Source organism: Gorilla gorilla, chromosome 7, assembly GCF_029281585.2.
Source record: "Gorilla gorilla gorilla isolate KB3781 chromosome 7, NHGRI_mGorGor1-v2.1_pri, whole genome shotgun sequence".
Taxonomy (NCBI): domain Eukaryota; kingdom Metazoa; phylum Chordata; class Mammalia; order Primates; family Hominidae; genus Gorilla; species Gorilla gorilla.
The window spans coordinates 23,406,457-23,432,325 of NC_073231.2; the positions used below are offsets into that span (position 1 = coordinate 23,406,457).

General features: G+C 41.1%; 1 long non-coding RNA gene across 2 annotated transcripts in view; it reads right to left on the bottom strand.

Annotated features, from left to right (window-relative positions):
- LOC109027962 (uncharacterized) overlaps positions 1-23,151 on the bottom strand; it is a 99,842-nt gene extending 76,691 nt beyond the window's left edge. Inside the window, exons 1-3 of one of the 2 annotated variants that reach the window (XR_010134927.1) lie at positions 22,796-23,151; positions 7,177-7,234; positions 4,941-5,222 (exon numbers count right to left, since the gene is read on the bottom strand). This is a non-coding gene — a long non-coding RNA (uncharacterized lncRNA). Of the gene's footprint in view, positions 1-4,940; positions 5,223-7,176; positions 7,235-22,795 lie in introns of those variants that run through there. The other variant, XR_008667826.2, reaches the window with a different exon arrangement.
- Positions 23,152-25,869: the final 2,718 nt, after the last annotated feature.

A 25,869-nucleotide genomic window follows, 5' to 3' on the forward strand; every position in this document is an offset into this window, starting at 1 on the left:
GGTGCCCGTACTTGGCCAGGCTTGGGGAGAGTAAGAGGAAAAACACCTCATCCAGCTTTGGAGCAGTGCCTGGTCTAGTGAAAGGAACAGTAACATAAGTCACTAGAGTATAATGTGATGCAACATGCCACGTGATAGTCATATGATATATTTAAGTGGCTTTAATAACATTTGATTTCAGCTACAAACTCTCCTGAATAAGCCTGTCCTCATTCTGCCTTCCACTGACAAAGGATACTATATTAGTCCGTTTTCACATTGCTATAAAGATACCACTAGAGATTGGGTAATTTATAAAGAAAAAGAGGTTTAAGTGACTCACAGTTCCGCATAACTGAGGAGACCTCAGGAAACTTACAATCATAGTGGAAGGGAAGCAGGCACGTCTTACATGGTGGCAGGCAAGACAGCATGTGAAGGAGGAACTGTTAAACACTTATAAAATCATCAGATCTCGTGAGAACTCACTATCACAAGAACAGCATGGAGGAAACCACCCCCATGATCCAATCACCTCCCACCAGGTTGACACATGGAGAATATGGTGATTACAATTTGAGAGGAGATTTGGGTGGGGACACAGAGCCGAACCATACCAGATACTGTCTCTGAGATTTGCAACTATTGCTAGGGATCATTAGCACTTGCTGGTCTCACTTTCTAGGAAGCTCTTGTTCCAATAAATTGCAGTTGTTCTCTTCCCTCCAATCTCTCTGTTACAGAGACAGAAAACAGTGTCATATTTCTCCTGCAAGTGACTTCCTTTCCCTTCTTTACAACTTTTCTCAAGGGCTAGAAACTCTAGAAACTGTAAATTAGGTTAAAGGAATCCAGAACACAGCACTTCAAGGGCTGAGAAAGTGGTCCAATAAATCCCTTTAGATTTACAATACATATCTGCCCCCAGGGTGACTAAAAAGAATGAAAAATTTGCAGCTAAAATTTAGTTAGGTAAAAAGAAGACATGCTATGACCAAAGGCTTTAAACAATGGAGAGGGTTATCTTCCTTACAGAAATTCCCTGGAATGATGAAGTAAGAGTTGCTTCCAATAAGTAAATAAATGTACAACATAACTTTTTCAATATCTCCCTTCTCCAACTTGATGGGGAGGCATAGACCGATAACACTCAGTTCATACAAGTGTTTATTGAGCACCTACTCTGCCAGGGTCTGGCATCTGAAACACATCAGTGAAACAAAATCTTCAAAACCCCTGCCCTTGTTGGGCTCACATTTCTAGTTGGAGGAAGCAGACATAAACATAATAATAGGTAAAGCTATCTTAAAATGTAGTAATCGCTACGGAAAAAATGGAAATAGGGCTAGCTGGGGCATGAGGAATAGGGAAATTTTAATTTTAAATGGAGTAGTCAGAGTAGGTTTTACTGAGGTGCTATTTAAGCAAAGACCTGAATTAGGTGAAGGACAAAGTTTTGTTAGCAGCTGAGGTAATGAGTTCCAGGCAGATAGAACAGCCTTATGAAAGCTCTGAGGTTGAAATGTCCCCAGTGAGTTTGACAGGTCATCCATGTTGTTGAAGATTGATGCAGAGGGAGACAGATGTTGTTCCAATTTATCATTTATTGTTGTGGGTTCCAGTTTATCCTGCTTTCTTCCACTTCAGGTCCAGTCCTTCCCAACTACCTGTCCAGGTGACCTACAACAACTTCAGGTCCACCACCAGATGCCAAGCCAATAGCTTTTCATAAACTTCTCCAGCACCCCCGACACCTAGATAGGTTCTAATCCTTGCAATAGTTCCCTCATTTCCTACCACTCATAGTGGTTCTGATCTTCTGATTGAACCCTAAGCAATACTACATCCAAGTGAGATGTCAGGTAGGTAGCTAGATATAAGAGTCTCAAGTTCAAGGGAAAGTTTCCAGCTGGATGTATAAAATTGAGAGTTATCAACATATAACTGGTATTTAAGGATGTGAGGCTAGATTGTGTCACCCAAAGAGAGAGCAATATAAGTAGAAGGAAGAAGAGGTATAAGAACCACGCCCTGGAGCACCTGTAGTAAAGAAGTCAGGGAGGAAACAGCCAAGGAGACTGAGAAAGAACAGCCAATGACATAGAAGGACAACAGAAGAGTACAGAAAATGTAAAGGGAAGAAAGTGTATCGAGGAGGATGCAGTGATCACTTGGGCCAAATGCTGCCAATTGTTGAGTAAGACTGAGAACTGATCATTATGTTTAGTAATACCAAGGTTATTATTGATATTTTTCAAGAGTGGTTTGCTGAAGTGGTATGAATAAAAGTCTGATTGCAGTAGACTTCAAGAGGAGATAGGATAAGGATTGGAGAAGATCATTCTTTTGAGAAATTTGTAAAGAAAATCAGAGAACTGGTGAGGAAAAAATGAGGTCAATTAATAGTTGTTTTTTTAAAACAAGAGAAATAAAGCCTGTTTTCTCATGGGAAGGATTCAGTAAAGTATAATAGTGGTGAAATTGAAGAGGAGGAGGATAATTTCTGGGGAAATATCTTTAAGTGGTGATAGGTGATGGGATCTACTTCACGTGCACAGGTGTTAGGCTTAGATAGAAGCACGGGGACCTCCTGGAGCAAGGAGTGTGGGTTCACATCTTACTGGTTAGATGAGTAGAAGGATTTCAGAAGGTCTCTGCTAATGGCCTCAGTTTTCCAGTAAGATAGAAAACAAAGCCATCAACTGAGAGACAGCTTAGGGGAAAAAAATGTAGGTTTTAAGAGAGAAGAAAAGGTGCAAAATAGTTCCTTAGGAGAGTAGGAGAATATGTGAAGTAGGGAAATATAGTATAATGACCGGCAGTATTAAAGGCCTGCTTGAGGACTGTGGTCATGAATTTAAAGTGAGACCACGTAGTGTGAGTGTGTGTGAGTCAGGCTCAGCGGCACAGATGCAGGAGCAGAGTAGAGCAATGGAAGTGTTCAGCCAGACTTATGATTTTCACAAATAAGACGAATAAAGAGAAGAATATGCAAGTGAAGAGGAGGCTTTATGCAAAGGAGTGATTATAACAACTAGCCATAGAATTTTAATTGGGTAAGTGAGGGGAAAGACTAGATGGGAATGAATAAAGATGAGAACAGGTGATAAAATCAATGGAATGGAGGTCTCACTGGGGGGGTCTTCATTTTGGAATGAAGGTGCTAGACGGAGTGAACTGGAAACATAGGAGGTGGAGGTTGGAGAATGGGATGTGTGAGATGCATGGAGGTCTGGATTTGTTGGTAACAATATGGAAGTGAACAGCTGAGGTAGGGCTGAGGACAAGATCAGTAACTAAAGGTACTGACAAACCAGGATATCGCAAGAATCACATATGCATATGTTGACATCAACAAGAAGTAATGTGGGGAAAGTGTTGAAAAGAGTGATAGCGATTCAGGAGCTAAAAGTGATCCAAAAATTGGAGAGCTTGACTGTTCTGATATCCTCCTATTCACTCCACTGATGAAAGAGGGCTCTCCTGCCTTAAATAGTATGAGGTGGCTGAACACCAGATACCTAGCATTGGACAGATGGGATTGGCAGCACTTTGTCAGTCACATATACTCACAGCCCTGGACACTGCATGCCTTCCAGAACAGGGCCACACAGGGGTCAAACTCAGGAATTGAGTGAACCAGTAGAGACTGTGGGAGGCAGGCTTTGTAGTAACAGAAGGATGAAGTGCCCCTTTGTTCTCATGGGAGGACATAACTGGCTTATTTGAATCACTCACAGGCTAGGAGGCAAATGAAATTTGTAAGGTTGAACAGGTGGAGTGCAGCTGTCTGGTTGGTAAGGGAACTAGATGGATGGGGAAACTTTCCCACTGCGGGAGGGGTATATCTGGTGAAAGCAGGGTCATTCATGGTCAGGCCTTTGGGGCCCTGTGAGATTCAGAGACGTCAAGGTAGCACTTGAAATTTTACCTTACAATATACTTGACCCAGGTTGATGACTTCAGCAACGAGAGGTAGTGGGTGACATAGTCTGATGGCATGGGATTCAAAGCAGTATGACGGCATGGACTTCAAAAGTGGGAGATCTTAGGGTAAAAGAGAAAGTGTGCAACAAGTAATGAGGGCAACAGAGGACACCTTCCCCACCCACAAAGTGAGAGTGGTGCAGGAGAAGCAGAGCCCTCGAAGGAGATGCAGATTTCAGTTAAGCAGTGAAAGGAGCATTCAGAAGAACACTGTGAGCATATGGAGAAGTCAGCTGATGATGAATTGTGAGTTCCAGGGGCACATAGTAGAAGGATTTTAGGAGTTTGGGAGGAATGAAAGATGAGGGGAAAGAGAGATGTACAAAACTATATGGTGAGCAGTTACAGGAGATAACTGGTGACTCAGGGTTCTGGGGCTTCCCATGATGACAGACACAAATAAGGATGAAAGATCCATTGAGGTTGGGCATAAAGGTTTCAAGGTGAATACTGATGGCAAAGCTGACTATTTAATGGATAGGGAGAAAGAGACAGAGTCTGGTCGGCTCTGTCCCTTATTATTTATTAAATCTTGAATTAATACCTGGGCTTCACTCTCTGTGTGTGAAATGAGGGAGTTGGAATAGAAGATTTCGTAGATACCTTTTAGCCCATAATATAAGATTTTAGGTCTGGCGCAGTGGCTCACGTCTGTAATCCCAGCACTTTGGGAGGCTGAGGCGGGTGGATCACCTGAGGTCAGGAGTTCGAGACCAGCCTGGTCAACATGGTAAAACCTAGTCTCTACTAAAAATACAAAAATTAGCTGGGCATGATGGCACTCACCTGTAATCCCAGCTACTTGGGAGGCTGAGGCATGATAATTGTTTGAACCCAGGAGGCAGAGTTTGCAGTGAGCCGAGATTGTGCCACTGCACTCCAGCCTGGGTGATAGAGGGAGGGTGTCTCAAAAAAAAAAAAAAAAGACTTTAGGCAGAGTTTGCACAGCCACGGTATTGAGAGAATGACTTGTTCAACCTGGTGTAGCACTATTAGGCCACCATGGCTATGCTTAGCCCGCCCAGTAAGTAATGCACATACTTTCTGTTAGCAAAGCCAAGTCAGAGTCATTCATGGCCATTCCTTCCTTTCAACTTGCCTCATTTTGCTTCTGACTCTTTTATTACCAACTTTACTTCTGGCTTCCAACTTCTCTCCTTGCCTTGATCGTTGGGTTTCCTGCACACATCTGTCTTCCCTACTATGATTGTAACGCTCCAGAGTTCTGATTCTCCACTTGAGTCTTCATCTCAACCCTGTTGGATCCAACTCAGAGTCACCCCAGAAAACCTCAGTTCCTCCACAGCCAAGACACTCCCTAGCCCAGCTTGGGCAAGGCTAACCCAGTTACCACATTCTTAAATCTCCCTGGCTGACCTGTATTTGTTTACAAAGGGAAGGAAGTCTCTCTCACTCCAAACACAGACACTCTTTACAAAGCACAAGCAGAGAGATTCTGTTCATGAATATCCTGAGAGACAGGGTGTAAGCCCTGCAGCAGAAGCAGCCCTGGTCTCAAAGGCAGGCTTAGTTCAAAGACTTTTCTGTCCTTCTCTTGAGCCAGTGCTTTTCCTTCCAACAGCCTGCTGATGCAAGAAGCGGTTCCTCAGCTAGCAAGTCTGCATAATATTGCCGGAAGTTCACAGGCTTTCTCAGACCCATCCAAAGATGGATCCTTTAAAATCCCAGAGACATCTTATAGTTTCTCTGATTTGGCCAGAATTTCTTCATGGGGATTTCATGTTCTCCTTTTCGGAGAGAAGATGAGCACCCAGAAGGGGATGGAGAGGCTCCATTCCTTTCCCCAACTCAGGAAAATGAAATGCCAAGGACAGAGATCCGGGGGAAAATCACATCTTGATCCTTGGCAAAACTGAAACTATTAGGCTTAGCGTATCCTGTTTTGAGTAAGGAAAAAAATAAAATTCTCTATTCCACACCCCACCTACCCCTCCCCACCCCCAAAAATCCTATCCTCATGACTGAAGGAGTTATTCTGAGAAGCTTATCTTTTCATACCTACAAAAGTACATCAAATACTCCCCAGACAGTCCTACCACCTCGTCACCTCCAACCTTGCCAGCCCACACTCATTTTTAAAATCTCACTCCTAGCTTATATCCTGCCCATTAACAGAATTGTGATTATGGAATTAGGCTGAAACCGGGTCTACATTCCACACAATCTCTAACACACTGATACTTGGTCATTGTTATTAATGACATTAATTGTAACGTTTATTCTCCTTAAGAATGTACAGCATGACATGAGGTTGCATGCTTTCTAATCTTTTTTTCTAATTATTTATAAACGTTCACATTCTGTGTGGTCATCAGTTGTCTTCAAAGGAAACACTGACATTTTCTGTTAGCAGCTGCTCTGCATGGAATTGGTTATCTAATATGTCTGGTTAACAAGCCTCTCTTTGACATTTAATAAACTGCAATGATTTCACATTCAGGTAGTTCCCTGTTTACTTGAGGGCAAAGGGCTGTATAGAAGCTAAATTAGGGGATTTGATTACAAAAACAAAGATTTTTTTTATGGATAAGAGGAAAGTAAAAGGTCTTTTTTTCTAACTCTATCTTTCGAAGTTTCAGTGTCCAGCCTTTCTTTGGAAATACATGGCATCTTAATACTTTTACCGGTCACAGTTTTCTTTGAAATGCATTTGTCATCAACTCAGTGCTTTGGCCATGACTCCATCTCTGAAACCATGTGATATTAAATGAAGGGCAAAAAGCAAAGTTTCAATTCCATTTTATTAAAACAGAACTAGATCTTCTGAATCAAGATAAACTTGAGTTTTCTATTTAAAAAAAAATTATCCCTCAGTGTATTTTCATGAAGACTGTGTATCCAACCAGCCAATATTTCAGAATATATTGAAAGAAAAGCATAATTCACAGGTCATTAAGCTACCTAAATCCTCAAATACTGTGCCACTGGTCATTTGATTTTATGCTTGAGCAGGTTTAGATGGTGAAACAAATATTTTCCTGATTCTCCTGCCTCCAAAGGAAAACATGCCCCAAAGCCGCCTAGCAAAATACCCCAAATTACCTCTGCTATTATGCAAGAATTCCTATCTTTGCCAGTTATGGATAAAACAAAGACGGAATTTTGAAGGACCCAAACACTTTCTCCTAAAATATATTCTTGCTAGTATTCCGCTTCAGATGAAAGTTCAAATCCTAAGCAGTGACTTACCAGGCTTGCATCTCTCAGCTCCTAGAAGAGGTTCCGCTTTGGTTTTGAGGGGTTATGTCTGAAAATTAAAATATAAAATGCTTTCAGTTAAGCTGCCTGGCATGATTGACTTTGTTTATTCCAGTCATTCCATTCCAGTGAAAATTTCAATCCCTTCTCTCTGTAAAATCTTCAAATTATTTTCTTCCTCATCCTCCTTCTCTCCTAGACTCCAAGCCATGGATGAAAAAACACACGATCTTGGCTCACTTGTTAAGGAAAAGGTGTAAAATGTACATGTAATCAAGCAAATGAGGAATTGACAGTTGAAAAATGATTTAAAATTTTTCAAATAGATATAGCTAACCCTGTTAGCTCTCTGCTTGTATATATTTGGTAAGAGAATAAGCTTTTTCAGCGCAGGAATGATATAAGGGCAGGAAGGGACACTTCTGCAAGTCAAACAGAGAGAGAGAAGAGGAGAGGATTCGAAAAGGTGCCAGAGGGTAATTGGACTCTGGCTCTGACAGTTGATCCAAAGCACGCTACAGGAAGCACACTGGGTAGCTAAAGTTAGAGAAACAGTGGCCTCTGATGGAGCCCCAGATGTCACGCCAATTACACATGGTACAGAAACCTGCAGTTTATTTTGACAGTCATTCAAGTTAAAACATGAGATGAGAAGTATGCAACAGAAAAGCCATCTTGGGCATAATTATTTCATTTCTATAAACAAGGTCAAAAGGTCTCATTTTATTATTATCCTCTGTCCTTCCTTCCCAGCACTGTTTATTTTCCACCTCCTATTTTAAAGGTGCAAACATATTCTAACAAGGTTCATCTTTAAAAATTTTGTATCAAAATGGAAACTTTTGTTTTCTGGCTCCCTCTGTGTTGATATAAGCAAACAATCTTACAGTGTTTATTTTGATAATCAGTATTGAGCAAATATCTTACAACTGGGAAAAATCCTCCTGCTCTGTAGAGAGCAGTTTTGCCCACTGGTCACATACAATATAGGCTAGAATTACAGACACTGGGTAGTGAGAAAGTCAAGTTCTTCCTCTAAGCACTATGTTCATTTATTTTCTTTTTTTCTTTTTCTTTTTTTTTTTTCTTATTTTAAGTTCTAGGGTACATGTGCACAACATGAAGGTTTGTTACATATGTATACATGTCCCATGTTGATGTGCTGCACCTGTTAACTCGTCATTTACATTAGGTATATCTCCTAACGCTATCCCTCCCAGCTCCCCTGACTTTTGGGTATACCCACATGTGCTAATTTCCTTGGCTGTACTCACATTTGTAAAAATGGCAGAAAAGAAAATATATGGTATTTCTCTGGGTATACCCAAAGACTAATGACAAGCTGATCCTCAAAAAAACCAGACAGAAAGACTGAACCCTTGATATAGAATATTTATCGGACTTGCAGCAGGGGGAGCCTCATCTACTTGGCCCATGTGCTCAGCCCCTGGTGGGAGGGAGCATTTGAGTAAGCAAGTGCAGGGTCCAGTTGGCTGCTTTGAGTGCTGACACAGGAGCAAACTTCATGCAGGGCCTGCGGCCAGACCAGGCGTGTCACTCTGAGGGGAATGCAGCGGCTCCCAGGCAGGGGTGCCCGTGATTCCAAAGCTCCAGAGGAGGTGTTAGTTTGCTAATTAGCTCTTTTAGTTCTGCCATCCGCAGCTCAGTAGACTGTGGTGTGTTAGCAAGCTCAGTTGGCCCCTTGACTTGTTCTGGCCCACGGCTCTGGGACTGTCTTAGCTCTGCCACTGCTTCTGTTGTGTGGGGTGGCTGCCCTCCACCAGCAAGGGCAAAGGGCAAGTGTTACAGCCCTACTGGGTACCCCTGCTTGGTGGGTCCTGAGCTCTTGTCCAGCGTCCAAGAAGAATGAGGTCACGCTGACTATTGAAGGGTGATGAGGGCAGAGAATTTTAATGAGTGACAAATCAGCTCTGAGCAGAGAGGGGAACTGGAGAGGGTCGGGAAGGTTAGGTTGTCTTTGCCAAAGTCAGGTCATCTCTTCTTGATGTGGCTGAATCTGGGGCTAGGGGTGTGCATGCTGATTGGTGTGTGAGTATGAAAAAAAAGGTTAAAACAAAGGCACCAGTAAAAGGTGGGCACAGTGTAAAAACAATTAGGGAAGGGTAGGTATATGTAAAATAGTTGAAAGGTGGGGCTCACTCAAAGGAAAGCATGCCAAATGGAAGACAGTTTCTCAATCCAGTCTGCGGATTTGGCTTGTAGCTTGGCCTTCAGGCTTTAAGTCATTTTTGACTGGAAGGTGGGGTTTCACTGGGGACCTGACCACCCCTGTCTACCTAGGATTTCTCTGCTTTCTGCCTCTATCACCCTGATTCTTTCCAGATTTGGTATTTATTGGGTTTGCAGAGACCTCTAGTGTGCTTCATCTAGTGATAAGGTGGGGTAACACCCAGAACAGACAGTGATGGTGAACTTGGGCAAGGCCAATACAAATTGCAGGGAGGAAAAAAAAACATCTGGGGGGAGTTTCCTGAACTTTGAATAGCAAATATTTGGTGGAATAACAACAATAACACACAAGTAAAAGTAAAATAAAATCAAAGATAATTAAAGTGGAAGGCTCTATTTGCCAGAAACTTACCTGTTAAAGATAGTTTCCATGGTTTTCATTTTAAGTAATAGGGCAAAATCATGCGAAAAATACATTTAGCAAGAAACTGAGTCACAGGCAGTTTTGCTATTCCATATTCCCTCAAATGAGTAGCCCTGTTGTCTTATATTATCTGCTCTCTAAGCACAAAACCAAATTACCATGAATCAATATCAAGATATTAAGATAATTATTCTGTTGAGTTTCTATTATTATTTTCCTCAAGCATACATTTGTGGTCTCATTTCCTAGACATATTTTATGTAGTTTTATATAAATTCATGAAAAATTCTCAACACATGGGTGTTTCATAATGTCACTGGATGGTGGATTTTCCTTTATGCCTCAGTAAACATTCATTGAAAACATTGCGCAGTCCTAATGGAAAACCAAGAGGAATCCTAGCAAAGGTCTCCTTGAAGTTAGCAAACCTAATGAAATATTTTGTGCAATAAAACATTGTTTTCATTTGTGACATAAATTCATTCTTATCTACTTCCTGAGTTGATTTTGTATTTATTGGAGCTATAAACAGCTCCCAAAAGTCAGTCTACTTCACTGACAAGGATTCTGATTTCCGTTCAGTTAAGGCAGCTATCTCAGCTTTGTTATTGCAGTATTTGATCCTCTTCTCTTTTCTGCTCTCTCTCTTCTATGAAGGTCACCTCTCTCTCTTAGCCATGTGTCAGAATCTATTCCACTTCTCTCATATTTTCTAAGTCAGATAGAGAAGGATGCTACCTCTCTATTCATTCTGATATTTTATTTTGAAACAGTTATAAGGGACACATCTAAAGATTTTATGTAGTAGTAGATAATCTCATGCCTTTTTTCTTTTTTCCTAAATTTTTTTCATGATAAAAGTAATAAAGGCTTATTGTACAAAATTTGGAAATTCCAGAAATGTACAAAGTACAAAACTGGTAATGCAGATCAGACACATTACCATCAGCCAGAGATAATCTCTCTCAACCAGGTCTTTTTTTCCTATTCACATATTTATTTTTAGTAATATTTGGATAGCATTGTGTCCTGTTCCACCTACCATTATATTATGAGCATTAATGTCCCCATATTCTTCTTTTTTTTTTTTTTTTTGAGATGGAGTCTCGCTCTGTCACCCAGGCTGGAGTGCAGTGGCGTGATCTCCGCTCACTGTAAACTCCACCTCCCGGGTTCATGCCATTCTCCTGCCTCAGCCTCCCGAGTAGCTGGGACTACAGGTGCCTGCCACCATGCCCAGCTAATTTGTTGTATTTTTAGTGGAGATAGGGTTTCACCGTGTTAGCCAAGATGGTCTCAATCTCCTGACCTCATGATCCGCCTGCCTCAGCCTCCAAAGTGCTGGGATTACAGGCGTGTGCCACCGCAACCGGTGGTCCCATATTCTTAAATGTGATTTTAATTTCTGCATAATACTTATAATTTGTTTCATTCTTCCCCCATTATAGAGCATTTAGATATTTTCCAGTTACTATTTTAAATAATGTTATTGAGAGCATCTTTCTTGCCATTTTTAAGTTATCCTTCTTCATTAAGAGAAATAGATTATTCCAATAATTCTATACACATAATTTCAGTGACCTAGGGGGGATGAGGGGCCAAGAGAGACTCTATGACTTGCCTGAGGCCATATAACTACTTATTGGAAATGTGGAATTCTTTGATATTTTCAGTTTCTTTATCTATCATGATCAAACCCTAGGCTTTTTAATTGCCTTTTTTTAAACCAGTTTCATTCCATTTTATAACAACTCCTGCCACTGCATTCCCATCCTTTCCTTGCAGCCCCACCCAAAAGCCACCTGCCTGGTCCTTAGGGCTTCCCTCTTCCCATTTGCCCGGAACACCACTATCAGGTGATTCAGATGATCCTCCTTATATCACTATCAGGCTTAAAAACTTCATGGACTTCTTAGTGAAACCCTGCATGAAATATAAACAACTTGCCTGACTCTCAAAGCTCCACTTTTCCCTTCAATCTTTCCTCATCCACTCCCACTTGTCTGCTGTTCCCTATCACATTCCCAGCTTCCTGCCTTCTTCTTATATTTCTTTCTTTTCTTTCTTTCTTTTTTTTTTTTTTTTTTTTTTTGAGACAAAGTCTCACTCTGTTGCCCAGGCTGGAGTGCAGTGGTGCAGTCTTGGCTCACTGGCACAGTCTTAGCTCACTGCAACCTACACCTCCCGGGTTCAAGCGATCCTCCTGCCTCAGCCTCCCAAGGAGCTGGGATTACAGGTGCATGCCACCACTCCCAGCTAATTTTTGTATTTTTAGTAGAGACGGGGTTTCAGCATGTTGGCCATGCTGGTCTTGAATTCCTGACCTCAAGAGATCTGCCCGCCTTGGCCTCCCAAAGTGCTGGAATTACAGGGGTGAGCCACTGCACCCAGCCTTCTCCTTATATTTCTTAACCAATCAGAATACTCCTTTGTTCCTCCTAATCTCTTTAACTTCATGCAGTCCTCTAAGGACCAGTGTGAGTCTCATATATTCCATGAAATAGAATGAACTTCCTATTGTATCTGAAATTGTTCCATTTGAGTTCTAGTCTGAAATGAACCACTTTCACTGGAAAATGTGGGGGCAAATAATTAACTCTGCTGAGCCTATTTCTGCATATGCAAAATAAGAATAATTTCACTAATACCTGCCCTATCAACCTCCCAAGATCCTAGGAAGGATTGCATATGTGTTATAAAGTTTTGGTGAGCTGCTAACTGGTATACAAATGAGGGAAAATATTCTCCACTGTGTCCACTCATAGCTGTCACTTTAAACCATTTCAGTATCCAAGTCTGTAAAACATATAACACAGCACTGAGTTATGTTTCATCCCATCAAATTCTCTCATTGTCTTATGGATGCTAATCATTTTTCCTCAGCTTGGTTGTGAAGTCTCTCAATGTAATACAGTATCTAATATTACCTCTCTAACCTGGGCATTGCTGTAATGACTACCAGTCTAATCTAGATAAGTCCTAGCTGGTAAGGTGCGGATGGCGTCATAATGGGATTTAGATATAAGTGGATGAGTCAGTGAGGCATCGCTGTTCCAGAATTTTTCTGGAGAAGAAAAGTGTTACACTTCAGGAGTCCAAGAAGACTGGGATTAAGGTTAGCATACACCTTGTGAAGTCTATGTACTCTCAATTTAGATTTTGCTTCTTGGATATATTTACTGAATTTTTATAGCAACCCATATTAGGCATGCTTACTGTTGGAAAGCAGAAGCAAGAATGTCCTTCAGACACCTAACCCGGCCTTTGGTTACCCCAGTCAGAAGGGTCAGGCTACCCAATCATGATATGTTGTTAAACATGGCCTCCTGATGATCTGCTTATAGATTATTCATTTAATCTGAAATTTACTTCTCAGTTTTAATTTTCTAGTTTCTAGAGTCCTAAAGAATATTTTTTCCTAACAGGTCTACCCTGAAAAAAGGCAGTTCTAAGGTAAAGATTAGGACTAATGACAAGAGATAGAGAACAGGCTAGAGTTAGGGTTAGCACTACCTTTAGGTTCAGAGTTAAGGTTATGATTAGGTTTATGGTTAGTGTTGGATTAGGGTTCAGTTTAGGATGATGGTGAGATTTAGGTTCAGGCTTAGGGTTAGCATTTATGCTAGGGTTAGTGTTTGTGTTAACTCTACCCTTAAGGCTACAGGTTAGGTTGACGTTAAGGTTAGGATTAAGTTAGATTCCAGGATACAAAGCACACTTTTACAAAAGATATTCTCGCAAATGTTACTTCATATGATAAAAGAAAACATCTTCCACATTTTTACCCATTTCCTTGGAACTAGCAAAAACACTATTGTAGTAGAATGCCTATTTTATAGTATTCCACGATTAAAAACAACTATAAAGTTTTCCATAGTTGATCAGAGTATTTTTAAATCTCTAGTACTGAAAAGGCAAGTAACACCTTTAATGTCAATGTTAACACCCAAGAGGTCAATTTGTCAAGGATATTCAATTTATACTATCTTCTTCCCCTGACATTCTCAGCCACCAGCATAAAAGCTGATACCATTAAAGTAAAATGCCATGATCTGAAATGCACTTACATTTTATCTGAAAAACATTTGTATATATATAATATACATATATTATTACATATTATATATGTAATATACATATTAATATACATATGTAACACATATTACATATGTGTTACATATGTCATGTTACATATGTATTACATATGTCATGTTACATATGTCATATTACATATATTACATTACATATGTAATATGTATTACATATATTACATTACATATGTAATATGTATTACATATATTACATTACATATGTAATATGTATTACATATATTACATTACATATGTAATATGTATTACATATATTACATTACATATGTAATATGTATTACATATATTACACATAATATTACATATATTACATATTACATATACATATTACATATTACATATAATATTAATACATATAATATTACATATATTATATATTATCTATGTAATATTACATAGATAATATTATATGTAATATATATGTAATATTATATGTATATTACATATATTAATACACATATGTAATATACATATTAATATACACATATATACACATACTTTTGAAGCACCAGTCACTTGTCAAGCACCATAAAGCAAAACACAATCTGTTTAATAAGGTTTCCAAATCATTAGACGTCACTCAAATAGGTATTTTCAGCTAGACCTCACTCTCCAACAACTTTAAGTGTCTAGTGACTGAATGATGTCCTCACATAGCGCCTGAACTTCAACAGGTCCAAACATGGTCTCCACAGCCCTCGCCCAACACACCTGCTTCTCCTTCTTTTCTTCCATTTGATTTAATGGCAGCACCATTTACCAAGTGCTCCAAACCAGAAACTTTTCATCAGCTCATTTTTCCTCACCTCCCCCTGTCCCATCCTGTTGTGAAAATTACCTCAAACCTTCTTTCTGCCCCTCTCTTCAGTTCTATTATTTCTTGCCTAAACCATTTGCAACAGCCTCTCAAATAACCTTGAAATAACTTTCCTACCTCCAAGTTCTTCCTTGTCCAATCTGTCCTCCCCACACTGTCACCAGAATGTGCCATCTTTGCTCTACTATCCACCAGTTGAAAAATCTTTGCTAGGTTCTGTTCTAGAGTCTCTTTCATGAAAACCTTCTCATTCCTCTGTTGGCCTGGAATTTTCCACTTCCTTCTTTGCACCCTCCCATACTTTGTACATCTATGGTTGCGCTTACCATAGTTTATTACACGTGTTTCCCTTGAGTAGATTATAAACTTCTCAAAATCAAGATGATCTCATTCACTCCTGTACAACCAGTTCACAGAACAGTGCCTGGCATATGGTAGGTGCTCACAACATTTTGCTGAAAAAAAAAAATAGCTTACAAGACCAAGTAACACTCACAGATCCTCTTTATATAATAGTGTGTCCGGTCCCAAAATAAAACTTATGCTGTGTAAGGCTTCTTAAAAAAGCACACCCTGCATCTTAACAGGAAGTTACAGATTAATAAACAGCTGACGGAATGAACTAAACAGCATCCAGTGACTCACCAGGGGGACCGTTCAATTGCTGCTAACTAGATTCAGGGAGAGAGAAGATGGGGCCAAAACATCATTCCCCATTGATGGGAAGATTTTGCAAAGATGCTTGAAAGCCCTGGGTATCAGGGCGATGCCTATTTGCCTACACTGTAGTGGAAATTCAGGAACAGAAAAAGGCCATAGCAAAAATGAATTTGCAGGGCTGTGTGAATACAGACGCCAGATAAATACCAAATATGTGGCCACAGAATGTCTAACACACCCTACTTCATCCCTTGTGTAACATACAGCCTTGCATGAGGTATATGCTCAGTTTTTAAGTTACTCTTCATGAGAATACGTGGTGAATGCATAGACGAGACATGGATTTACCCTGGATTTTCTTCTGCCTTTGCCACCTCTGCAACAACACCAAGACCAACCCCTTATCTTCCTCCTCCTGGCCCTACTCAACATGAAGACAAACAGAATGAAGGCCTTTGTGATGATCCACTTCCACTTAATAAATAGTAAATATATTTTCTCTTCTTACGATTTTAATAGTTTTTCTCTAGCTTACATTACTATAAGAATATTTTTATGTGTACAACACACATAAAATACAAAATACGTGTTAATTGTTTATGTTATCAGTAACGCTTTCAGTCAACAGTAGGCTATTAGTAGTTAAGTTTTGGGGGAGTCAAAAGTTATACTCAGGTTTTTGACTTCAAGAAGGGTGGGAGGATGTGGGGGTAGGAGGGGCTGCCTCTAACCTCCTAGGCATTCAAGGGTCAACTGTATATGGTTTTCTGTAACTACTGGCTGTGCACACTGTGCGGAACTAAGACAAGGTTGAGGAAGCTGACTTCACAATTTTAAAATCCAAGAGCTCAGCTGCCGGTCTTCATTACAGAGCTGAGGGCCCAAAAGGCGCAGCCTTGGGCTCGGGCTGCCTGGAGCAGATGCCTCCCACCTGAAGCATTTCTCGCAGACATAATGTTAAAACCTAGCACCTTGGAAGGTTAGATCTGATTGAGAACTCCCATTGGCAGCTCTCTCCTGGAAAGGTGTATGTGGCCAGAGGAAACAGGAGAGGAGGACTGGCCAGCGACAATATACACACCCATCATGGCCAGACCATATATAAAGATAGAACTCTGACCCGTGACCTCTGCAGCAACCTGACCCAGAGCGTCAAGACTTGATCAATAACCACAAGCTTCCCTAAGGTTTGCCCTTCCTTTCCCCCTTCCAACTCAGGACCAACCCGAGAAAGCCAAATATGTTTCCCAAGCTAATCGCATGGGATACCTGCCTCCAGGTCCCCGACGCCAGCAGCCTCCAATCGGGGCACAACTTAAAGCCTTCCGTTCTCCATGATGAAGGCTCCCCACTCCCCGGTCTGCCTCTGAGTCTTGCCACAGCAAGCTCTGAATAAACTGCCTCCCACTACCGTGGCCCTGGTGGATTTCCACCTGGGTGTCTGGAGCACACCGGGAGCTTGCCTACTGTGATGGAAGGCGCCTCTCCCTTGGTGGGGTTAGAGAGGTGGAACTGGAATTGGAAGGGTCACGTTCCAGTTCCGTGGGAGGAGTTGGGTGCAGGCAGAAAGCCAGGGTGACGCCTCTGGCCAGGAGGTGGAGGTAGCTGGAGAAAGGAGGAAGGAGGCAAAGAAATCCTGCCTGCAGCGGTCCCCTGCGTCGGGCGCGGGAACAAGGGATCTGCGCGGCTCGTCCTTCCCCGGCCCGGCTGCTGAGGTGGCGGTGACTGTGGAGTAGCCGGGCCGTGCACGTCTGGAGACCGCCCGGGCGCTGGCCGCGGCTGGACCCCGGGAGCCGAACCGCGGGAGGGCGCTTTGCGGAGCAGGTGGTGGCCTGCTCGACGGAGGTGGCCGCAGTCACCCTACTGGTCCTGTGCTACGTGCCCGAGGACTGCCCGGGAGCCAGACCTGCCAGCTGGTGCAGGACACCAAGGTCAAGACTGGAGCAGGGAGAAATAGTGCTGCGGCCTGGAGAAGCGCATCAGCCAGGACCAGAGGACATCTGCGAGCTGCCGGGCGGCCAAAGGGAGGAAGTCCGGCTGGTGAACCTCGTGGTGGTGATATGGCGCAGGTCCCCTAGGGTACCATGCTGCCTGCTACCACAGCATCTTCAGGGAGGGTCACAGAAGAGGAGGAAGGCGCTGAACCCAGATTCCAGCCTGCTGTCAGCGTCCTAGGGGAGGGAGGGCTCTGGTTATAACTCACAAGCGGGCCTCATTGTTTCTCTGCTGGTTTTTTTGAAACTAAGAACAAAGGGAGTTAAAACAAAACAAAAACAGATTCTCATGGGACCAGCGGGGACACAACAGCCTGAGAGGGTGAAGGCAAAATGCGGCCGATTCAAACATACACCAAAAAATATATAATAATAATTTTGCAAGACAAACTTATAAAATTATCCATAATGATTGGCAAGTGTGGTTGGCTCATGGCTATTTTCCTCATTGTCTCCTTAATGACAGATTTGGAAATACAGACTTTTGGGACTTGAGACAACCAATGAATTTTAGATTGCATTGCAGTTTATACAGAATATATTATTCAGTTTTTCATTATCAGAATAACAATCTTGGTGGTGACTGTTCCTGAAAGCTTTTCTTTGGCAGTTCCCCTTTCCTTGGTTTATTCTGTAAAGAAAATGAAAGCTAATCACTCTGTGAGACATTTGGGTGCCTGTAAAACTATGGGAAATGCAACAGTCTTCTGTTCTGATAAAGCAAGCACATTACTATTCCAGGGGTCCAGGCTTCCATTGGTGAAGCTCATTGTGTAAGTCCCATATCCATTTAGAAATACCTTTTTGACAGGTATTGCTGTTCATTGTTCTTATAACAATTTTTTAGTTGTTGAGGGTCCACCCAAACAGATTGGCAATATAATAGAATGTGTCTTTTTGGGATTTCTTCATCATTTCAGAATAGATGTTGAGAAAGAAAAGAAAAAAGAAAGGGAGGGAGGGAGGGAGAGAAGGAGGGAGGGAGGGAGGGAAAGAGAGAGAAGGAAAAGAAAGAGCATACCACAGGCTCATGCCTGTAACCCCAGCAGTTTGGGAGGCTGAGGCAGGCAGATCACTTGAGGTCAGGAGTTCGAGACCAGCCTGGCCAATATAGTGAAACTCTGTCTCTACTAAAAATACAAAAATTAGCCGGGTATGTTGGTGGTCACCTGTAATTCCAGCTACTTGGGAGGTTGAGGCATAAGGATCACTTGAACCTGGGAGGTGGAGTTTGCAGGGAACAAAGATCATGCTATTGCACTCCAGCCTGGGTGACAGAGTGAGACTCCATCTCAATTAAAAAAAAAAAAAAGCATATCACATAAGAGTTTATACCAAATATTAGCATATATCTTCAACTCAGAAAATCTATGACTACTGTCTCCAAACTGCCCGACGAGGGTTTTTGGTTGTTCAAAGAGGGAGTCTCAGAAGTATCACTTAACAGGGGTGTCAAATCCTGAATGAAGAGGGAATACCTGTGTTTTCCAAAGTGTCGTGAAACCAATGGGTTGTGCAGGGCTAAAATTACTGTGCCTGGCATTCAGAAATTCTGCAGATACCGACAACAAACCTGGCTGAGCAATGCGTAAGATGTTACTACAGATCTTGCATGAATTGCTTTTGTAGGCATTGAAGATGCTATGAGACCCAAGGCGTAAGTTTCCTGTGGCTGCTTCAACAAAGCTCTGCAACCTGAGTAGCTTGAAACAACAGGAATGTATTTTTATCCAGTTCTAGAGCCCAGAGGTCTCAGAGGCCATGTTCCTTCTGAAGGCTCCAGGGAAAAATTCTTCCTTGCTTTTCTCATAGATTCTGGTGGTTGCTGGCAAACTTTGGCATTCCTTGACTTGGAGCTTCTAGCTTCATATGGCCTTCTGAGTTCTGTATTTCTGTGTCCAAATTTCTATCTTTTTTTAAGGCCAGCAGTTTACTGGATTAGGGCCCTCCCTAGTCTAATGTGACTTCATCTTGATTACATTTACAAAGACCTTATTCCAAATAAGGTCATGTTCACAGGAACCAGAGTTCGGACTTGAATACATCTTTTTGGGAGACATATTTCAACCGTCAACACCTGAGGTGCCAAATGCACTTTCATAATGCCGGCATACTAGATTCACTGCATGTGTGATTCTAGTGACAATCTCCACATTGTAAGGGCTGTTGCCCTGAAATATAGCATTGTAAAGGTCCCTGGAGGTTACCCATGTTTAGAGGGTACAGATTTCAAGAAACTAATGCATAAAAATGAAAATGGAGAAATTTAAAAACGAAAAAAGGCTCGAAACCAAGGGTTGGTCAAAATTTCATGTACTTGCAAGATCCAGCTGGTAACAGTTAATTTTCTGTGCTAATTTGACGGGGTTGAGGCATGCCCAGCTAACAGGTAGAAACGTTGTTTCTGGGTGTGTCTTTGGGGCTGTTTCTGAAGGGGCTGTTAGCATTTAAATCAGTATACTAAAGATTGCCTTCACTTAATCTTTTGAGGGCCCAAATAGAACTAAAGGGCAGAGGAAGGGTGAATTCATTCTCCCTGTTTGATCCGGGACATCTGTATTCTAATTCCCTGGGACATCAGCACTTCTCAGGCCTTCTTGGACTAGGAATTATACCAGCGGCTCTCCTGGTTCTCAGACCTTCAGACTCCGACTGAATTACACCACCAGCTCTCGTGGTTCTCCAACACACGGAAGGCCAATTGTGGGACTTAGCACCCTCCATAATCATGTTAGTCAATTCCTATAATGGATCTTCTCCTATACAACCTGTTGCTTCTATTTCTCTAGAGAGCCCTGGCTGGTACCCCAGCCTTGCTATTAAATATACTATTACTTAGTTAAGATGTGTAATGAATAATGTTTCAAGACAGAGGCAAATTGTAACAGTTGCTGGTGATGGTCCTAATGATGGCCCAGTGTTAAAGAGAGCAGATGTTGGATCTGCAATGGGATTAACAGAAGCAAAGATAGCTAAAGAAGTTTCCTGTATCGTTCTTACCAATGACGACCCTGCAAGTATTGTTAAAGCTGTCACATGAGGTAGAAATGTTTATGACAGCATCTTCCCATTCCTTCCATTTCAGTTGGCTGTCAGTGTCACACTTGTGGCCTTCACAGCTGCATGTGTTGTTGTCCAGGATTCTCCTTCTAAAGCTGGTCAAACCCCTCTGGTGAATCTCATAGTGGATGCTTTTACTTCCTTCGCTCTGGCAACTGAAAAGACTATGGAGTCACTTTTGCTTTGTAAATCTTATGGTAGAAAAAAGTCTTTCCTGTCCATTTATAAAATTGGTGTATAACAACTTTATATACAGTGTATAGTTACTTTTAGTCTTATGTTTGTTAATAAACTCCTTTTTTAATTTTGAAAGTGGAAGAAACACCATCCTACATGCTCTTCCTTCTTTCCTTCTACCTATTTTGTAATGATATGTTTATAATGATATATTTATAATTTAGTACTTCTGTTGGATGCAACATATATATATACACATATATATGTGTATGTATGTATGTGTATATATATGTGTATATATATATACATACATACACATATATATGTGTATATATATGTGTATATATATATACACACATATATATACACATACATACATACACATATATATGTATATATATATACAGAGTTTCACTCTTTGTTACCCAGACTGGAGTACAGTGGCACAATCTTGGCTTATTGCAACCTTGCCTTCTGGGTTCAAGCAATTCTCCTGCCTCAGCCTCCCGAGTAGCTGGGATTACAGGTGCCCACCACCATGCCCAGCTAATTTTTTGCATTTTTAGTAGAGATGGGGTTTCACCATATTGGGCAGGCTTGTCTCGAACTCCTGACCTCAGGTGATCCACCTGCCTCGGCCTCCCAAAGTGCTGGGATTACAGGCATGAGCCACCGCACCTGGCCAACTTTTTAATGAAATGAATGACAGGAAGCTTCATTGCAAAACAAACATATTTGAAAGACTTTTCAGTAATATCTTTTGTATAACGGTCAGGTGAACATTTGCTATATCATGTGGTATGGTGCAATACTGGAGATAGGTGTTCCACTGTACAAATCTTAGTCCAGACATATGACCATGGTGCATTTTCCAAGGAGTATGAGTTTTACTGGGGGTTCAGCTCTTAACTACAGTTACCAATAACTGTGTGGAGCCCATCATAAGACTTTCACTGGGGGAATGATTTAGTAAGTTATTTACTTAATTTACTAAATATACGTGAGAGTCAGAATTAAAAATGCAAAGCAAAGATCCATTTTGGGTGCTGTGCTGAGGTAGAATCAGAGATCCAGTTAGAAAGATAGAAGCATGGCCGGGCATGGTGGCTCACACCCAGTGTCAACAGCACTGTTCTAAGTATTTTAGAGTGTTAGGGAGAACAGAGACATGCTCCCTCTCTTAGAGTAAATTTTTCAACAGTAAACTTTATAAAGCAAGAATATACTTAAATAGATGCTTTTTGCTTACTGGAGAACCCACTAACTACCAAATTTACGGTTGGTAACTTCATATGCACTAGAGAACCCCATGAGAATTCAGGCTTCCCGAAGTTTAAAAAGCTTCTTACTCACTTATGATTTTGCTTTCTTTTGTTTTGTTTATCAGTTATAACAAGCCTCAGACTTTTACTAATGGATATTGCTATTTTCTAACAAGGAGGGAATCTCTTCTCATTACCACAGTTGCAATTTATATTTATGAAGACATAATGACAAGAACCATCTAAACATGTCTAGTAATCTGACGAGCCCAAACATAAAGATTCTTAAGAAAATGCTTCCTTTAATTCTAACATAAAAGTTAGAAACACGTCTCTTCTGAATTATTTGAATGCCTGCTAAAAGAATCAATGGATTAAAAAAAATCATTTGCTGCTTTCTTTGATTAATACATTTAAAATAATTAGTGATTTAAAAAAAAAACCATGCTGTAATTAAGCTTCTATTTGAAAGTTTTGGAGAATTGTTAACTCTCAGATATCGCACAGTGGGATATGCTTTAGTTTATGGGGAAGTTATATCCAAGAGTGATCATTACTTATTTCTGATTTCTAAACAGCAATGTTTACTACTATTTTTTTGAATTATGATGCAATAATTGACTTATGAAATACATTTTTATCAACCTTTGTATAATATCAAGGCTGTTAACATTCTGAAAAAGAAAATGATATTAACAGTAATGATGCTTCTTAATTTCCTCCTTGTGTCCAAAGAGGTTGCTAACAGGACATCCTCCTGAGAAGGAAGGAAGGACTTCTCATTCTGACTCAATGATTATTCGCTTCTTTCTCTAAGCAATCCAGAGTCAGCTTTGAAAGGGGAGAATTCCTCTCTGGCCACAGCCCTGTGGAGCTGGGATGTTAGCCTGTTAAATTCATAGCTCATTTGTCCGTACCTTTCCCCACCTTCCAGGTGCAGGAATTCAATCTCCAGGCCTGGCAATAACTCTGAGGAACTAGTTCCAGGGCAGAAGAATCTCAGCTGGCACTAAAGGAAGTCACGTGGCTCCCATCCACATGGTGGCAGTCTTCGTGGTCACAAAGAGAATGGGGCTGTCCTCTTTTCCTCCACTCTTTTCTAGGACTGCTTTTCTCTTTCAGGATTGCCTCAGGTGATGATTTAAATCCAATTTACATCACTAGTACGCGTCTGTCTTGGGAAGAGGACTTGGTTCACCAGGCCTTGAGGCAGAATCTGTTAATCCTTCCTTGCCCCTGACTCATCCCCTCCAATCTTTGGGGGAAGCTCTCCTGGTTGCCACTGGCAAAAGAACTTGCTTGCGTCATAATTAGTACTCTATAGCCAAGTCTTTGCCAATAGGGTTAAGGCAACAAAAAAGTGAACTCCAGAAACACCAAGGATAGTACTAGTGGGTTTTTTGACAAAGGGGATATAACTAGCTTAGCGACCTTGTCCCACCTCATTTATTTTATGTTCCCCATTATTAGAACAATTGTCCTTCATAAGTGCTTTTCCCTACCTGTTTTCCAAAAACTATCAGTGGATCATATTTGCTATGACATTAAATGTAACTGTGACTTGGCTTTTAAAGCCTTTCAAAATCCAGCTCCACCATGCCTTTCTGAATTCACTCCCTAAAGCTCCATAATCCTGAGTAAATTCTCATTTCAATTGGAATCATTTCCATAAATATTCATTGAGCACCTAGTTAATCCCAGACACTGTGCTATGTACTAGGAATAAATAAGATAAAGTCCCTGCCCTATAGGAGTTCAGGACATATCAGGAGAATTAACACGAATGTAGCTATAATATAATCATAATAATAACAACCATTAACTTTATTGAGCCCATTCGTATAGTCCAGGCACCGTTCTAAGCATTTCATATCAATGCCTTTAATCCTCACAACAAACCTGTGAGGTGGTATCATCAGTATCCTCATGTTATAGCTGAACCTCAGAGAGGTTGTTTTCCAAGATCACACAGTTAATAAATGAGTAACTGAATCCAGACAATCTGGCTGCAGAACCTACTTCCTTAACTACTATTATTATATAGATATTCTGAAGAGAGCTGTACTGGAAATGGAACAAAGGCTACAGGAACAGAAAGGATGCAATTCATTCAGCTTGGGGATATGGGAAATGGTGTCACAGAGACAATCTTGCTCTATTCCTTATTTATGTATACCCCTACCTCCTGGAAAGGAATCAGGACAGCTCACACTGGGAAAGGTATGCGTTAAAGTAATGATAAAATTTAGAAATAAGGAGTCAGAACCAGGGACAATGTAAATATTGTAAGAAAATCAAGGCCAGAGGAAAAGTAAATTTCTTCTTAAAGGAATAGCTTAGTTAGCCAGGCGCGGTGGCTTATGTCTGTAATCCCAGCATTTTGGGAGGCCGAAGTGGGTGGATCATAAGGTCAGGAGTCCAAGATCAGCCTGGACAAGATGGTGAAATCCCCCTCTCTACTAAAAATACAAAAATTAGCCGGGTGTAGTGGCAGGCGCCTGTAATCCCAGCTACTCGGGAGGCTGAGGCAGAGAACTGCATGAACCTAGGAGGCAGAGGTTGCAGGGAGTTGAGATCACGCCATTGCACTCCAGCCTGGGCAAAAAAAAAAAAAGAATAGCTTAGTTACACCATGCTTTAGCATCTAATTTCGCTATGAAGTTTCTGGTAGTCAAAGAGAAAAGCAAGTCAAGCTCAATTGCATGTCTACTGTCATAAAGGAAAAAGCAAGCCAGTTTATCACAGGAGAAAACAAGCCTTCCTTAGAAGTATGTTCTAAAATAAAATTTTCAAGAGGGATTACTGAGAACTGTAGTAGAAACCATGTCTCCTACAATGATCCTGTAACAAAATAATAGAAAAATTTATATGGCAGTTTCTTAAAACATTTGTTGATAGAAGCCAAGGATATAGCATTAATGTAATTTAGCAAAGATGATTCCATTAAGGATACTACTGTCTGAATTCAGAATCTTCTGGTGGTAGGATTTGGAGCTAAGTTTAGAAAAATGAGGATTTTTCTAGGTTTAGAAGCAGGGTGAAGTCATGCAAGGAGGAAAAACTATATGATGTCCAGTTTAGTGTGATTTCCCTGGTACCTATGTGTGTGGAGGGAGGAATGGAGAGAAAGTCGGTCGGTGAACAAACCTTTATTGAGTGCCTCCTCTGTGTCAGGTCCTGTGCCAGCTTCTGGTATATGAGAATGACTAGGACAAAGTCCCTACCCTCAAAGAGATTACATTCTAGTGTGTAGGTATAGTGAAGGGGTGGAAACTAGAATAATAAAGTTGGGAACAAATAAGTAAGTAATCTCACATGAGTGCTGATCATTATGATAAAGAAAACAGGGTAAAGTAGAGTACCTGGGGTGGAGGACTGCTTAAGCTGGGACCTTCAGGAGATAGGATTATAAATACTGGCTGAAGCGCTTTTTCAGACAGAAAAGGTAGCAAATTTTAAAGACAGAAAACAAGATGGATTTTCTTTTGAGAATAATGAAAGCCAGTGGAGGATTTTAAGCAGGAAGCTGACAATGTGATTTACATTTTTTTTTTTTTTTGAGACAGAGTCTCGCTCTGTCACCCAGGCTGGAGTGCAGTGGTGCAATCTCGGTTCACTACAACCTTCACCTCCTGGGTTCAAGTGATTCTCCCGCCTCAGCCTCCCAAGTAACTGGGTTTACAGATACCTGACACCACACCCAGCTAATTTTTTTTGTATTTTAAGTAGAGACGGGATTTGACCATGTTGGCCAGGCTGGTCTCAAACTCCTGACCTCAGGTGATCCACCCGCCTCAGCCTCCCAAAGTGCTGGCATGAGCCACCACGTAAATTTTTAAAAGCTCACTCTGGCTGAGATGTGGAAGATGGAGCAGATGGATATTGAGAGAGAAAAATGGTGGCAGAAATGCCAGTTGGGAGGCTGCTTGGAGAGTCCAGTGGACATGATGGCAGCTTGGACTAGGGTTGTACATATTTTGGAAATAAAACA